Source organism: Lepidochelys kempii, chromosome 1 (assembly GCF_965140285.1).
Source record: "Lepidochelys kempii isolate rLepKem1 chromosome 1, rLepKem1.hap1, whole genome shotgun sequence".
Taxonomy (NCBI): domain Eukaryota; kingdom Metazoa; phylum Chordata; order Testudines; family Cheloniidae; genus Lepidochelys; species Lepidochelys kempii.
In genome coordinates, this window is record NC_136380.1 from 8,605,835 (window position 1) to 8,622,340 (window position 16,506).

The following is a 16,506-nucleotide window of genomic DNA, read 5'->3' on the forward strand; positions in this document are numbered from 1 at the left end:
CTTCCCCAAGGTACAAAATATTACACCCGTTATCCTTGGACTGGCCGCTACCACCACCAAACTAATACTGGTTACTGGGGAAGAGCTGTTTGGACGCGTCCTTCCCCCCAAAATACTTCCCAAAACCTTGCACCCCACTTCCTGGACAAGGTTTGGTAAAAAGCCTCACCAATTTGCCTAGGTGACTACAGACCCAGATCCTTGGATCTTAAGAACAATGAACAATTCTCCCAACACTTACACCCCCCCCTTTCCTGGGAAATGTTGGATAAAAAGCCTCACCAATTTGCATAGGTGACCACAGACCCAAGCCCTTGGGTCTGAGAACAATGAAAAAGCATTCAGTGTTTTACAAGAAGACTTTTAATAAAAAATAGAAGTAAATAGAAATAAAGAAATCCCCCCTGTAAAATCAGGATGGTAGATATCTTACAGGGTAATTAGATTCTAAAACATAGAGAACCCCTCTAGGCAAAACCTTAAGTTACAAAAAAGATACACAGACAGAAATAGTTATTCTATTGAGCACAATTCTTTTCTCAGCCATTTAAAGAAATCATAATCTAACACATACCTAGCTAGATTACTTACTAAAAGTTCTAAGACTCCATTCCTGGTCTATCCCCGGTAAAGACCCAGCAACAGACAGACACAGACCCTTTGTTTCTCTCCCTCCTCCCAGCTTTTGAAAGTATCTTGTCTCCTCATTGGTCATTTTGGTCAGGTGCCAGAGAGGTTACCTTTAGCTTCTTAACCCTTTACAGGTGAGAGGAGCTTTCCCCTGGCCAGGAGGGATTTCAAAGGGGTTTACCCTTCCCTTTATATTTATGACAGAAGGAATGGAACCTCCCCAGAAGAGGGACCAGAGAGAGGCAGTATTGGTCCAGCCCTTTACAAACACAGAGACTGGATGAGTCAGAAGAAGCTGGGGCAGGAGAGAGGCACAATGGAGGCAGAGGGGACTCTTTGGTTTCAGAGCTATGGATGCAGCAGAGAGGCAGACTCCAGATGGAGGAGAAGCCAGGAGGTGGCCTCTGGACACCTTAGAGGTCTCTGACGAAATCCCAAAGAATGCTCCAGGGCAGTGAGGACACTGAGGTGGGAATAGTGTACAAGTGTGGTACTGTGTTTAACTGGATCCGGGTATCTCTTGTGCTGTGTAAAGTAGAGGAATTGGTTTAGCAACCCCTTTTGGAAAGCCTGGATCTGTTTGCTTTAACGATCCTGTGCCCTGAAAGAAGGAAACTGAAAACAGCGTTTGCCCAAGGCGGGGGGGGGGGGGCTCTGGGAAGGTGTGTTGAAGGAATTGGAGAGTCTGGGGGAGCGAAGCCAAATCTAGTCTCTGGGCCCTGGCGCTTGGCATGCAACTCTCTGTATAACCCACACGCCTCATGGGTGTGGTGTTCTGTCCCATCTAGTGGCACCGAGACCACTTAAAGAGAGAGATAAAATGAGTCTGCTTGACAGCCTTAACTAATAGGCAGTTGGCTTTTACCTCATGTGGTAGAGGCTCATGTACTAAGCTCCAAAGGTCCAAGGTTCGATCCCGCCCACTGACGACCAGCGTCTGTTGGTGTTACAAGTGGTGAATTGTCCGGGATTTCAACTGAGAAATCTTTTATGCTACCGAGGAGGTTTGATTCCTGTTTTTGTAACTGTGAAGATGAAGCTAGAGGGGAATCCTCTTTCTTTGAAATCTTTTTATTAACCTGTAAAGTTACCTTCCATCTGCATTTTGAAGATGTAATTCTTTTACTTTTTTCTTTATCATAAAGTTCTTCTTTTAAAAACCTGATAAATTTCAGTGTCCTGAAGACAAAGGGTCTAGTCTGTGCACACATTGCTAAGGCAATTAGTTGGTCTATTCTTCTCAAGCCTCCCCAGGAAAGTGGGTGAAGGGGCTTGGGGGGATATTTTGGGGGAATAGGGATTCCAAGTGATCCTTCCCTGAGTTTTTGATAAAATCACTCGATGGTGGCAGCAATACCGTCCAAGGACAAGGACAGGAATTTGTGCCTTGGGGAAGTTTTAACCTAAACTGGTAGAATATAAGCTTACGGGGTCTTTCATGTGGGTCCCCACATCTGTACCCCAAGTTCAGAGTGTGTGGGGAGGGGGAACCCTGACAGTCTCTCCCTTGGAAAGTGCTCCGCAGAATGGAAGAGGCAGGGAGACCCTGTTCTCATGGATTTCGTCCCATCTCACTCTCTCTAATGCGCATCCCACCCTAGGTGCCAGTTACAAACACTCAAGGCTCTGTAATTCCATCCACTTCAGTGGAAATAGCAGGTGTAGCACTGTGAACTGCTGCGGCTGAGCACTGATCTGGCTGGGCATGAAGCAGTGCGCATTAGTCTGGTTATTAATCCACGTAACAGTAAGTCCCTCATCATTACCACCAAGCAGCCTGCAATTGCAAACTGCAACCAGCTCAGTATTAACCTGTCTAGATGCACTGTTGGGCAGAAGGCGGCTTCTTAGATAAGGCTGGATGCTGCTAGAAAGATGTGGGGGCTGCGCTCTTACAGTGCAGCATTTGTGGGGATGTCATGGCCGCAGGCTTGCTACAAAGCTAGAGATCTATAGAACAATGGGTACCCCAGCTCCAGTGGATGAAAGGAAAATGTGGGGGGCTGAGGAACTCCAGGCTGATGTTTTCAGTGCTCACAGTCTCCAGCAGCTGCTCTGTATCAAGATCAGCAGCACAAGAACAGGCGTGAGGAATTCTTGAACCCACTACCGCTCCCATCAGCGTTGTGCCAGTCTTGGCAGCTTTCTTGCTGGGGACACATAGCTAGAGTGAAAGACCAGCATATTCTGAAGTGGGCATACCAAGGAATATCACAATGTGGCCAGTGATCACCTGGGTGCCAAAAGTTTAGGTGACACAACAGACCTGCCACTGCGTGAATATACAACCTGATCCCCTTAAACACCTTCCCAGAGATTAATCGGAGCAGCACTTTAATGAAGAACTGTCCTTTATTTCCTTTGGGGGTCTGATGTGGGGAGGCTCTGTTGCTGCCCGACTGCCTACTTCTGATTCGGAATGAGATGTTTGGTGATCGGTTAGCTCGTAACTCTGGTTTTTGTAACTCTGAGGTTCTACTGTAGATGCTGTTTAACATCCTCTTTGACAGCTAATGGACTGGAAAAGTATTTCATGACTGTGTGTGAGCTGAGTACCTGATACTGCTCCTTTCCAAATGCAGAACAAAACTATTTCTTGAACACGTCTCCCTTTTTTCCAACATTAACAAGTTTCCTTTCTCCCTCTAGGAATTGGCCTATACATTTTCTTGGGTTTCTTTTGTTCTTATGATAATTAATAACCTCTTTTTTGTTATCCTTAGCCCTGCAAAGCATGGATTTCCCCCGATGTCTGTAACATCCTGTATCAATTTTCATAACTTCCAATTTCTATGGCTTGCTATCGATTTTCCCTTTCCCCCATTTGTTATATATTGCTTTCCCCCCCTCAATTGCTGCCTTCACTTTGCTACTGAACTGGGTTTTTAATCAAAGTTCTCCACTTTCTTGATTGTGGAATCAATGCTTTTTGGTTCTCTCATAAACTCTTCTTAAAGAACTTCCATTTTTCATTCCCATTTTTCTGTCTAAATTTTTCCTCACAATCAGTTTTGCTGATAATTTGCCTCCTCTTTGGGGAATTGGCCCTTTTGAAGGGTATCTGTAGATAGCTATTACTGGCTGGGAGCTGTTCTCTGTTTGTCCATTTCAATGTAATCAGTTCCATTCTTTATTTTGTTCTCCTCTATTGTATGCCCCCTTAATTGTCTCTTCTCTAAACTAACCAGTCCCAGACTTTTCAGTCTGTCCCCATACCCCAGCCTCCCCCATTCTCACAGCCTGCTTGGGAAATCCCCTTTCTATCTGCTACATCCTTTATAGAGACTGGGTGACCAAAAGGGAGTGCATCTCCAGAGCAGGATATTCTCCCTCCCATTCCTTAGGCATCTGAACATTGTCTTTGTTGTGGCCACTACTGCAAATGAGCAGGTGTTTCCGTGGAGCTGCTATCAATGATGCCCCAGTCTTTTCCCTGAGGTGGGTTCTAGTTGGGATGTTTCCCCCGGCGCATGTCTTGGCAAAGGTGTTTTTTCCCCACTCTCAGATTTTCAGTAACTTCATGAATGGAAACTCCCTGCAGCATGGGCTTGCTAGCCTGGGTTTCATTGTATTGAGCCTATGTGTAAATTGGCAGATTTTTTTCACTGAAAGTTTGGTCAATGGCCAAAAAGCCTTAAAAGGAAATCATTGTTGTATGTTCATGCTGCCTCTCTCTTTCAGCATAGAGCGTCCACATGTGGGGCAGTCGCAATGACAGGGAGAGCAGTGCACTATGGGTAGCTATCCCACAGTTCAGTTCTCTATCTTGTGCCGATTGGTGTTGTGGGACTGCAAAGCAGATTGCATCACATCATAGCTCCGGAATCAATGTCCCATGATGCATTGCTTTCCATCCCAACATTCCATGTGCTTCTCTCTCCAGTTTCTAGCATTTTTCAATGTCCCTTGGTTTCTGCTCAGCCTGATACCTCTTTCTACAGGAATGGATGCCGCACAGCTCTGCTAGCTGTCAGTAGCACATCGCGAATGGCAATGTTGTCCCCTGAGAAGTGCCCCACGACCCTTTTCACATTGCTTTTCTCCTAAGCACAATGTCCACCACCCCTGGGAACACTCACCATGCTTGTAGTATTCACAGTCAGGCGTGCTTGTCAAGAGTCAGTAGGAAAGTGACTGGTGTGTTACCAGCAGTGTATTTGCTGGTAACAATCTTGAAGTTGCAAAGGCAACAGGAGTCACAGTTGGCTGATGTGGTGTCTGATGTGGATAGCAGCAGCTTTAGATTAATTTTGGCATTCACGGAACAGTTAACATGAGGGAACGTCGCATTTGGGCTTGGGAAACTAGAACGCAGTGGTGGAATCGCATTCTTATGCAGGTCTGAGATGACAAGTAGTGGCTGCAGAACTTTTGGATGTGAAAAGCCACCTTCCTGGAATTGTGTACTGTGCTTATCCCAGCCCTGCAGTGGAAGGACACCCAAATGAGACCTGCTTTCTCGGTGGAGAAGCATATGGCGATTGCAGTGTGGAAGCTGGTGACTCCAGGCTGCTACTCTTCGGTCACAAATCAGTTTGGAGTTGGGAAGTCATTCGCTGGGGCTGTGTCAACCCGACTGGGCAGGGCATTAATCACATCCTGCTGCACAAGACCTTGACTCTTGGCAACATGCATGACATTGGTTTTGCCTAGAGGGATTCTCTATGTTTGAATCTAATTACCCTGTAAGGTATCTACCATTCTGATTTTACAGAGGTGATTCCTTTTTTACTTCTATTAAAAGTCTTCTTGTAAGAAACTGAATGCTTTTTCATTGTTCTAAGATCCAAGCGTTTGGGTCTGTGGTCACCTATGCAAATTGGTGAGGATTTTTACCAAACCTTCCCCAGGAAGTGGGGTGCAAGGGTTGGGAGGATTGTGGAGGGAAAGACGTGTCCAAACTACATTTTTTCAGGAACCCAGATAAAGTTTGGTGGTGGCAGTGGAATCCAAGGGCAAAGGGTAAAATAATTTATACCTTGGGGAAGTTTTAACCTAAGCTGGTAAAAGTAAGCTTAGGAGGTTTTCATGCAGGTCCCCACATCTGTACCCTAGAGCTCAGAGTGGGGAAGGAACCCTGACACTTGTCAAAAAGGCATCACCAGCGTGCCAAATGCCCATTCCACGGTCATCCTGCTCCTACTCAGCCTATTGTTGAAATGCTCCTTACTTGTCTCCAGTTTCCCTGTGTACGGCTTCATGAGCCCTGGCATTGAGGGGTATGCCAGGTCTCCCAGGATCACTGTGGGTCTTTCAACATCCCCTACAGGGATCTTCTGGTCTGGAAAGAAAGTCCCCGCTTTTAGGATTTTGTAAAGGCTGGTGTTCCTATAGTTTCATGCATCATGCACTTTTCCGGACCATACTACATTGATGACTATGAATCACCTGCGGTGATCCATGAATGCCTGCAACACCATGGAAAAAGTATCCCTTCCGATGGATATATTCCATCACAAGGCATCTGGGGCCAAAATCGGAATATGTGTGCCATCTGTCGCCCCTCCGCAGTTGGGGCAGCACAGCTATTTTCTCAGCCATTTAAAGAAATCATAATCTAACACATACCTAGCTAGATTACTTACTAAGTTCTAAGACTCCATTCCTGTTCTGTCTCCGGCAAAAGCATCATACAGACAGACGCAGACCCTTTGTTTTTCTCCCTCCTCCCAGCTTTTGAAAGTATCTTGTCTCCTCATTGGTCATTTTGGTCAGGTGCCAGCGAGGTTACCTTTAGCTTCTTAATCCTTTACAGGTGAGAGAATTTTTCCTCTGGCCAGGAGGGATTTTAAAGGGGTTTACCCTTCCCTTTATATTGATGACAACAAGTTAGACCTCAATGAGGAAAATATTCCCATAGCCATGTGTTGCTTGTTGTATAATATTTGTAAAGGGAAGGGTAAAAAGTTTGCTCAGGGGTGCACTGCTGAGACAGAGCACTTGGCTGTTGATTTTGAGCAGCCAGACACCAAGGCTGTTAGAGGGGCATAATGGGGAGCAATTCGAATCAGGGAGGCTTTGCAGTAGCACTTTGAAAAGGAGAATGAGTAATATTTGTTGCTATCCTTGGGTTTGTAATGCATAATGAAGTCCAGTTTTGGTAGGGTAGGAAGCAGTTTTGATTGTTCTGGCCTAGGGTTCAATATAAGGAAATGATAAATCTGCCTGCTTGTTTCCTGCTGCCATCTGCTATCATAACTTCCACAGAAACAAATAAACAGAGCTTATCATTTAAATAACTTTGCTTTTATTGCCAAAAAAAACACAACATGATGCACACAAGCACAGCTGACCATAAGTCCAGTTTTCATTTGAAAAGGTGTCTGCGGAGGTGGAGTGAACGGTAAAGTGAGACATCCCAGAAATCGGAAAGGAATGTGCGGCTGGAGTTTGGGGAAGACATGGGAAAGAGTTCTGAATGTGCCGAAGGGGAGGGCGGGCACCCATCTGCTCAGTCTGGAGCATCAGGAGGGACTGCAGAATGGTGGTTTGCCACCCCAAAACTTTTAACAGCCTCTCCATTGCATTCGTAGTGTATGCCTCTTTTTCTTTACTTTCCTGCTTCTCGCTTTCCCTCCACTGCCTGCATTCCATCTTGTCCGCATCAGAATACTGCAGCACCTCCCAGAATATATCTTCCTTGCTCTGGCTTGGGTGCTTTCTCACTGGGAGGAAACACTCAGCTGGAGTGGAGGGGGTGCCTTCTTTCAAAGGCATATCTGGTGAAGCACAAGAAACAATAAAAAGAAGCATGATCATTAAGTACACGTACAGCATTGAAACACAACGTTAAAATACACTGTTGGTAACACACCAGTCACTTTCCCACTGACCCTTGACAAGCACACCAGCCGGCGAACACTACAAGGATGGTGAGTGTTTCCAGGGGTGGTGGACATTGGGGGTGGGAAAAAAGCAATGTGAAAAGGGTCACGGGGCACTTCTCAGGGGACAATACTCTAAAGTTTTCTACAGGTGGGGGTCATTGTGGCAGATACCTCTCTCCTGAGAGTAAGCAAGAAAGCAAGCATGCATCTACTACATGCTTGCGGTTTCCGCCCTGGTCCCTATGATACTCGCCTGTGTGCTCCTTTGGTCCTTGCCCAAGTAATGGCTGAATGGCGTGAGAAAGTGTCCCTCAATGGGGGAAGGAACAAAGCAGTTCTGTCAAGGAACCTCCAGCAGAGGATTGGCAAGTACCTGCAGGAAAGTTTCCTAGAGATCTCTCTGGAGGATTCCAGTAAAATCTTGGTGTGCATCAACACCCTGTACTTGGTGTGCATCAACACCCTAGCTGCTTGCGGAAATGCCCAGCACACACAAACACAGCCAGCCTTGTACATTTCTCTTCCCTCAACCCACCTCTGCACTTCACAAAGCAAAACCACTTACTAGGGGCCTTCTCTCCTGCTTCTGGCTCACCTGATTGTGACTGATAAGACACCTGCAGAGTGGAGAACAGCTCCTGACTGGACACAGCACTGGGCAACCCTGGCATGGACTCCACATCTTTTAATGCCTCCACATCATTATTGATGACCTCCTCCTCTGGGTTAGGTCGAATTTCCATTGGCTCCGGCCCCACCGAAGTATCCACAGGGCTCTTGGTGGTGGAAGTTGGGTCACTACCAAGGATAGCATCCAACTCCTTATAAAAATGGCAACTCTGGGGCGCAGCACAGGAGCAACTGTTTGCCTCCCTTGCCTGCTGGTACGTGTGCCTCAGCTCCTTCACCTTTGCTCTGCACTTCCACTTCTCCCGATCAAAGCCCTTTTCCTGCAAGCTGCAAGAAATCTTCCCCTAGGTATCGAAATTCCTACAGCTGGAGCACAGCTGGGACTGCACAGCATCCTCTCTCCAAATACTGAGCAGATCCAGCAGATCCACACTGGTCCAAGTGGAAGACCATTTGCGGCATGGATCCACCATGGCTACCTGGGAAGATGTGATGTGAACACTCCACACCCAGTAAACAGGAAGGGGAATTTCAAAATTCCTGGGCCTTTAAAGGGGGAGGAGTGGAAAGTATTTACTTGGATGCAGGGCAGCAGAGTTGAAACTTCTGACCAGCGTGGTTAGGATGGGCATTGTGGGATGCCTTCAGGAGGCCAATTACAGCAATGAAATCAAGCATCGTGTCTCCACTGGCACCTCAGCGACAAAACTTTTCAGCAAACGGCTTTACAACTCTCATTCAGGTGCCTTTATTCCGTCCCTGAAACTAAGGAGTTCCATCATCAAAAGCGGCTTTGTAGTGTTTACACCTCCACTATTTCTTCACCAACTGCTGCATTTTGGCAAAAAAACTTGGCAGTACATATAAGGCCTAAGGAACAATCAGGGAAAATCAGTATCCACTCGTGTTTCCTGCTGGCACCTATTAAGGTTTCCCACACCACGATGTGTAGGAATTATTGATGAAAGGAGCACCATAAAATATGGAATTGACATCAGTAGGGGCAATTGTTCATAATTCATTTATCTTAATCATAAAAATATCATTTTTCAGTTTGTGAAGAGCGACCAATCTGCTTCATCCGTGAGACTAGCCTCCAGCTGTGCATGAAGTGTCTCATATTAACACTGTCTCTCCATCCAGGCATTTGTCCTGCGACCATGCACCTAGATCCTGGGCACATTCAGGAAGTCAGGGGAACATACGGTACATGCAGGAAACACCGTTCTGCCTCAGCGTTGGACACCTTCTTTCCTACTCCATGTCAGATTCCAACTCAACCGACTTCACCAACCCCTACACCTTCATCCTGCTGGGCATTCCTGGCCTGGAGGCAGCCCATGTCTGGATCTCTATTCCCTTCTGCACCATGTATGCCATAGCCATCTTGGGGAACTTCACCATCCTTTTCATCGTGAAGAGGTAGCCGAGCCTCCATAGGCCCATGTACTATTTCCTCTGCATGCTGGTCGTCACCAACCTGGTCCCATCTATGGCCATCCTACCCAAAATGCTGAGCATCTTCTGGTTCAATTCCAGGGAGATCAATTTCAGTGCCTGCCTCACCCAGACGTACTTCATTGTCAGCTGCTCTGTGATGCATTCTGGGATCCTCGTACCATGGCTTTTGATTGCTCCGTGGCCATCTGTGATCCCCTGAGACATTCCACCACTCTGACAAACCCTGTGGTGGCCAAAATTGGACTGGCCGTGGTGCTGCGTGGCGTCATGCTCATACTGCCCCATCCCTTCCTAGCGAGGAGGTGGCCATATTGCAGAACCAACATCATTCCCTACACAAAAGATTATGCTCAGATAAATTGATTAGTCTCTAAGGTGCCACTAGTACTCCTTTTCTTTTTCTTTCAAAACCATTTCTTTGAATTTACAATAACCTAAAGCACCATCAATTGTCATTTTATTGAATATATCCAGAGCTTTACCAGTTAAATTAGTAACTAAAGTGGGCATCTTCTGGTCATCAGGAATCTTATGAATCACACACAGCCTCTCAAAGGTAGTGAAGGATTCAGCAATATCCCCTGCCTCATTGTATGCAGGACACAGCTGTTCTCATCTGAGGATTGTTGGAGAGGTGGGAATGGTGGAGTGGAAGAGTTCTGGTTCTGCTTTTCCAGCAAGTCTAATTGGTGATTCCGCTCTCTCTCTTTCTTCTCACTTTCTTGTGTTTTAGTTCCATACCCCTTCTGTGTTTAGCCCCCTATCTAGAAGACTCTGCCTGCATTAGCTGCGAAATTCTCTTGTGTTCTTTTTCTTTTTCTACTGCCTGCAAACTGAATATCTCCGATTTCACAATCCTTTTGCTGTTTGCACTCATCTTGCTGCTTTTCTGTCCCTACTTCCTTTTCCCAAAATAAGCAAACAGAAAATAACAAACTGGTCACCTCTTTGACTGATCTCCAGCCACCACACTTCAAATCTCACTTAAAATTTCTATACCAGTGTATGAAGTACAAATCTCAGAACAAGAAGTGGTGCATTTCACCCTGCTCATTGTGCTGGACTTCCCCAGAGCGCAACCTCAAACTCGGGTACCCCTGAGCCCTCTAGCACACTATAATCTGAGTCCCCTCTCACACTGTGATTATGTAACAAATTGCAGACCCCTCCAGGTCCTGCAGTCACACAAACATTCACAGGAAGTGGCACACCGAGCTGAGTTACATGACTTTCGCCAGCCACTCATGAACCAACAATAGAGAGGCTCCAGCCAATTCCTCCCAGCTCCCCAGTTTAGGACCCCAGAGCTGTACCGTCTTGCCCTGGTCAGAAGCCTGACCACACAGGCATGTGTGCTTGTCAGGGGCTATGGGGAAAGAGACTGGTGTGTTACCACGGCTGTATTTTAAAGTAGCATTTCAATACCTACATCCATCCTAGTTAACAATAATGCTTCTGTTTATTGTTACGTGTGCTTCACCGGATATGTTCTTGAAAGGAGGCACCCCCTCCACTCCAGCCGAGTGTCTCCACTGGATAAGAAAGCACCAAAGATGGAGCAAGGAAGATATGTTCCGGGAGGTGCAGCAATACTCTGATGCAGACAAGACGGAATGCAGGCAGTGGAGGGAAAGCGAGAAGCAGGAAAGGAAAGAAAATGAAGCATACCCTAGGGATGAAATGGAGAGACTGATGAAAGTTTTGGAGCAGCAAACCAACATGCTGCAGTCCCTCCTGATGCTCGAGACTGAGCAGAGGGTGCCCGCCCTCCCCTTCAGCACATTCAGAACTCTTTCCCATGTCTTCCCCAAACTCTGCCCACTCATTCCTTTCCGATTTCTGAGACGTCTCACTTTACTGTTCATTCCACCTCCGCAGACTCCTTTTCAAATGAAAGCTGGACTTACGCTCAGTAGTGTGTGTGTGCGTATGGTGTTGTGGGTTTTTTGGCAATAAAAGCAAAGTTATTTGAATAATAAGTACTCTTTGTTTGTTTCCGTTGAAGTTATGATAACAGATGGCAGCAGCAAACTAGCAAGCAGTTTTGTCATTTCCTTACATTGAAACCTGGCCCAGAACAATCACAACTGCTTCCTACCCTACCAAAACTGGACTTCATTATGCATTACAATCCCATGCATAGCAATAAACATTACTTGTTCTCATTTTCAAAGTGTTGCCGTAAAGCCTCCCTGATTTGAATTGCCCCCCATTGTGCTATCTGCTAGCCTTGATATCGGACTGCTTAAAATCAGCAGCCATGTGTTCTGTTTCAGCAGTGGATCCCTGAGAAAACTTTATGCCCTGACCTAGGATTCCAGGTTTCCCAGGTACGGCTTCATGAGCCCTGGTGTTGAAGGGTATGTCAGGTCTCCTGGGAGCACTATGGGCATTTCAACATCCCCTGTGGGGATCTTCTGGTCTGGAAAGAAAGTCTCCACTTTCAGCTTTCTGTAAAGGCCGGTGTTCCTAAAGATTCATGCGTCATGCACTTTTCAGGACCACCCTGCATTGATGTCAATGAAATGCCCACAGTGATCCTCGAGTACCCATAACACCATGGAGAAGTACCCCTTCCAATTAATATATTCTATCACAAGGCATCCAGTGCCAAAATTGGAATATGTGTGCTATCTATCGCCCCTCTGCAGTTGGGGAAACGCATTTCTGCAAAGCCATCCGCAATATCATAGAATCATAGAATATCAGGGTTGGAAGGGACCCCAGAAGGTCATCTAGTCCAACCCCCTGCTCGAAGCAGGACCAATTACCAGTTAAATCATCCCAGCCAGGGCTTTGTCAAGCCTGACCTTAAAAACCTCTAAGGAAGGAGATTCTACCACCTCCCTAGGTAACGCATTCCAGTGTTTCACCACCCTCTTAGTGAAAAAGTTTTTCCTAATATCCAAGCTAAACCTCCCCCACTGCAACTTGAGACCATTACTCCTCGTTCTGTCATCTGCTACCATTGAGAACAGTCTAGAGCCATCCTCTTTGGAACCCCCTTTCAGGCAGTTGAAAGCAGCTTTCAAATCCCCCCTCATTCTTCTCTTCTGCAGGCTAAACAATCCCAGCTCCCTCAGCCTCTCCTCATAACTCATGTGTTCCAGTCCCCTAATCATTTTTGTTGCCCTTCGCTGGACTCTCTCCAATTTATCCACATCCTTCTTGAAGTGTGGGGCCCAAAACTGGACACAGTACTCCAGATGAGGCCTCACCTATGTCGAATAGAGGGGAACGATCACGTCCCTCGATCTGCTCGCTATGCCCCTACTTATACATCCCAAAATGCCATTGGCCTTCTTAGCAACAAAGGCACACTGCTGACTCATATCCAGCTTCTCGTCCACTGTCACCCCTAGGTCCTTTTCCGCAGAACTGCTGCCTAGCCATTCGCTCCCTAGTTTGTAGCTGTGCATTGGGTTCTTCCGTCCTAAGTGCAGGATCCTGCACTTATCCTTATTGAACCTCATCAGATTTCTTTTGGCCCAATCCTCCAATTTGTCTAGGTCCTTCTGTATCCTATCCCTCCCGTCCAGCGTATCTACCACTCCTCCCAGTTTAGTATCATCCGCAAATTTGCTGAGAGTGCAATCCACACCATCCTCCAGATCATTTATGAAGATATTGAACAAAACCGGCCCCAGGACCGAAACTTGGGGCACTCCACTTGATACCGGCTGCCAACTAGACATGGAGCCATTGATCACTACCCGTTGAGCCCGACAATCTAGCCAGCTTTCTACCCACCTTATAGTGCATTCATCCAGCCCATACTTCCTTAACTTGCTGACAAGAATACTGTGGGAGACCGTGTCAAAAGCTTTGCTAAAGTCTAGAAACAATACATCCACTGCTTTCCCTTCATCCACAGAACCAGTAATCTCATCATAAAAGGCGATTAGATTAGTCAGGCATGACCTTCCCTTGGTGAATCCATGCTGGCTGTTCCTGATCACTTTCCTCTCATGTAAGTGCTTCAGGATTGATTCTTTGAGGACCTGCTCCATGATTTTTCCGGGGACTGAGGTGAGGCTGACTGGCCTGTAGTTCCCAGGATCCTCCTTCTTCCCTTTTTTAAAGATTGGCACTACATTAGCCTTTTTCCAGTCATCCGGGACTTCCCCGGTTCGCCACAAGTTTTCAAAGATAATGGCCAATGGCTCTGCAATCACAGCCGCCAATTCCTTCAGCACTCTCGGATGCAACTCGTCCGGCCCCATGGACTTGTGCACGTCCAGCTTTTCTAAATAGTCCCTAACCACCTCTATCTCCACAGAGGGCTGGCCATCTCTTCCCCATTTTGTGATGCCCAGCGCAGCAGTCTGGGAGCTGACCTTGTTAGTGAAGACAGAGGCAAAAAAAGCATTGAGTACATTAGCTTTTTCCACATCCTCTGTCACTAGGTTGCCTCCCTCATTCAGTAAGGGGCCCACACATTCCTTGGCTTTCTTCTTGTTGCCAACATACCTGAAGAAACCCTTCTTGTTACTCTTGACATCTCTGGCTAGCTGCAGCTCCAGGTGCGATTTGGCCCTCCTGATATCATTCCTACATGCCCGAGCAATATTTTTATACTCTTCCCTGGTCATATGTCCAACCTTACACTTCTTGTAAGCTTCTTTTTTATGTTTAAGATCCGGTAGGATTTCACCATTAAGCCAAGCTGGTCGCCTGCCATATTTACTATTCTTTCGACTCATTGGGATGGTTTGTCCCTGTAACCTCAACAGGGATTCCTTGAAATACAGCCAGCTCTCCTGGACTCCTTTCCCCTTTAAGTTAGTCCCCCAGGGGATCCTGGCCATCCGTTCCCTGAGGGAGTCGAAGTCTGCTTTCCTGAAGTCCAGGGCCCGTATCCTGCTGCTTACCTTTCTTCCCTGCGTCAGGATCCTGAACTCAACCAACTCATGGTCACTGCCTCCCAGATTCCCATCCACTTTTGCTTCCCCCACTAATTCTACCCGGTTTGTGAGCAGCAGGTCAAGAAAAGCGCCCCCCCTAGTTGGCTCCTCTAGCACTTGTGCTAGGAAATTGTCCCCTACGCTTTCCAAAAACTTCCTGGATTGTCTATGCACCGCTGTATTGCTCTCCCAGCAGATATCAGGAAAATTAAAATCACCCATGAGAATCAGGGCATGCGATCTAGTAGCTTCCGTGAGCTGCCGGAAGAAAGCCTCATCTACCTCATCCCCCTGGTCCGGTGGTCTATAGCAGACTCCCACAACTACATCACTCTTGTTGCACACACTTCTAAACTTAATCCAGAGACACTCAGGTTTTTCTGCAGTTTCGTACCGGAGCTCTGAGCAGTCATACTGCTCCCTTACATACAGTGCTACTCCCCCACCTTTTCTGCCCTGCCTGTCCTTCCTGAACAGTTTATAACCATCCATGACAGTACTCCAGTCATGTGAGTTATCCCACCAAGTCTCTGTTATTCCGATCACGTCATAGTTCCTTGACATCACCAGGACCTCCAGTTCTCCCTGCTTGTTTCCAAGGCTTTGTGCATTTGTATATAAGCACTTGAGAAAACCTGTTGATCGCCCCTCATTCCCAGTATGAGGCAGGAGCCCTCGCCTCACAGACATTCCTGCCTGTGCTTCCTCCCGGTATCCCGCTTTCCCACTTACCTCAGGGCTTTGGTCTCCTTCCCCCGGTGAACCTAGTTTAAAGCCCTCCTCACTAGGTTAGCCAGCCTGCTGGCAAAGATGCTCTTCCCTCTCTTCGTAAGATGGAGCCCGTCTCTGCCCAGCACTCCTCCTTCATGGAACACCATCCCATGGTCAAAGAAACCAAAGCCTTTTCTCTGATACCACCTGCGTAGCCATTCGTTGACTTCCACGATTTGACGCTCCCTACCTAGGCCTTTTCCTTCCACGGGGAGGATGGACGAGTACACCACTTGCGCCTCCAACTCCTTTATCCTTCTTCCTAGAGCCACATAGTCCGCAGTGATCTGCTCAAGGTCATTCTTGGCAGTATCATTGGTGCCCACGTGGAGAAGCAGGAAGGGGATGTCACGCACATCCACAAGAGTTACGGTCTTATGCAGCAGGATGTGCTTAATGGCCCTGCACACTTGTGTTAACGCAGCCCCAACGGTCGACTTCCCAACTCCAAACCATTTTGAGACCGATCAGTAGCAGCCTGGAGTTGCCAGCTTCCACAATGCAATCGCCATGCGCTTTCCCACCGAGAGCACAGCTCTCATTTGGGTGTCCTTGCGCGGGAGGGCTGGGGTGAGTTCAGTACACAATTCCAGGAAGGTGGCTTTCCACATCCAGAAGTTCTGCAGCCACTGCGCGTCATACCAGACCTGCAGAACGATGCGATTCCACCACTCACTGCTAGTTTCCCGAGCCCAAACATGTCGTTCCACCATGCTCAGCTGTTCTGTGAATGCCAAAAGCAATCTAATGCTGCTCTTATCCGTGTCAGACATTGTGTCAGGCAACTGTGACTCCTGTTGCTTTCGCAGCTTCGAGATTGACTCCACTGCCATTCGCGATGTGCTACTGACAGCTAGGAGAGCTGTGCGGGATCCATTCCCGCAGACAGAGGGGGCAGACTGAGCAGAAAACACTGGACATTGGAAAATGACACACAGGACGTTGGAAAATGCTGGGACGGAAATAAATGCATCATGGGACATTGAGCCTGGAGCCATGATATGCTGTGATCTGCTCTGCCTTCCCACAACACCTATGTGCACAAGATGGAGAGCTGAACTGTGGGATAGCTACCCACAGTGCATTGCTCTCACTGTCATTGCAACCGCCCCATGTGTGGACGTGCTATGCCGAAAGAGAGAGGCAGTGTGAACATGCAACAACGATTTTCTTTAATGGCTTTTTCGTCATTGACCAAACTTCCAGTGAAAAAAGTCTGCCAATTTTCACATAGCCTTAATGCAATGAAACCCAGGCTACAGAGCCAAGCTGTAGGAAGCTTC

General features: G+C 47.2%; 1 pseudogene; it reads left to right on the forward strand.

The window, feature by feature from the left end:
* Positions 1–9,348: 9,348 nt before the first annotated feature.
* LOC140905614 (olfactory receptor 52N2-like) lies at positions 9,349–9,911 on the forward strand (annotated as a pseudogene).
* The last annotated feature ends 6,595 nt before the right edge of the window (positions 9,912–16,506 follow it).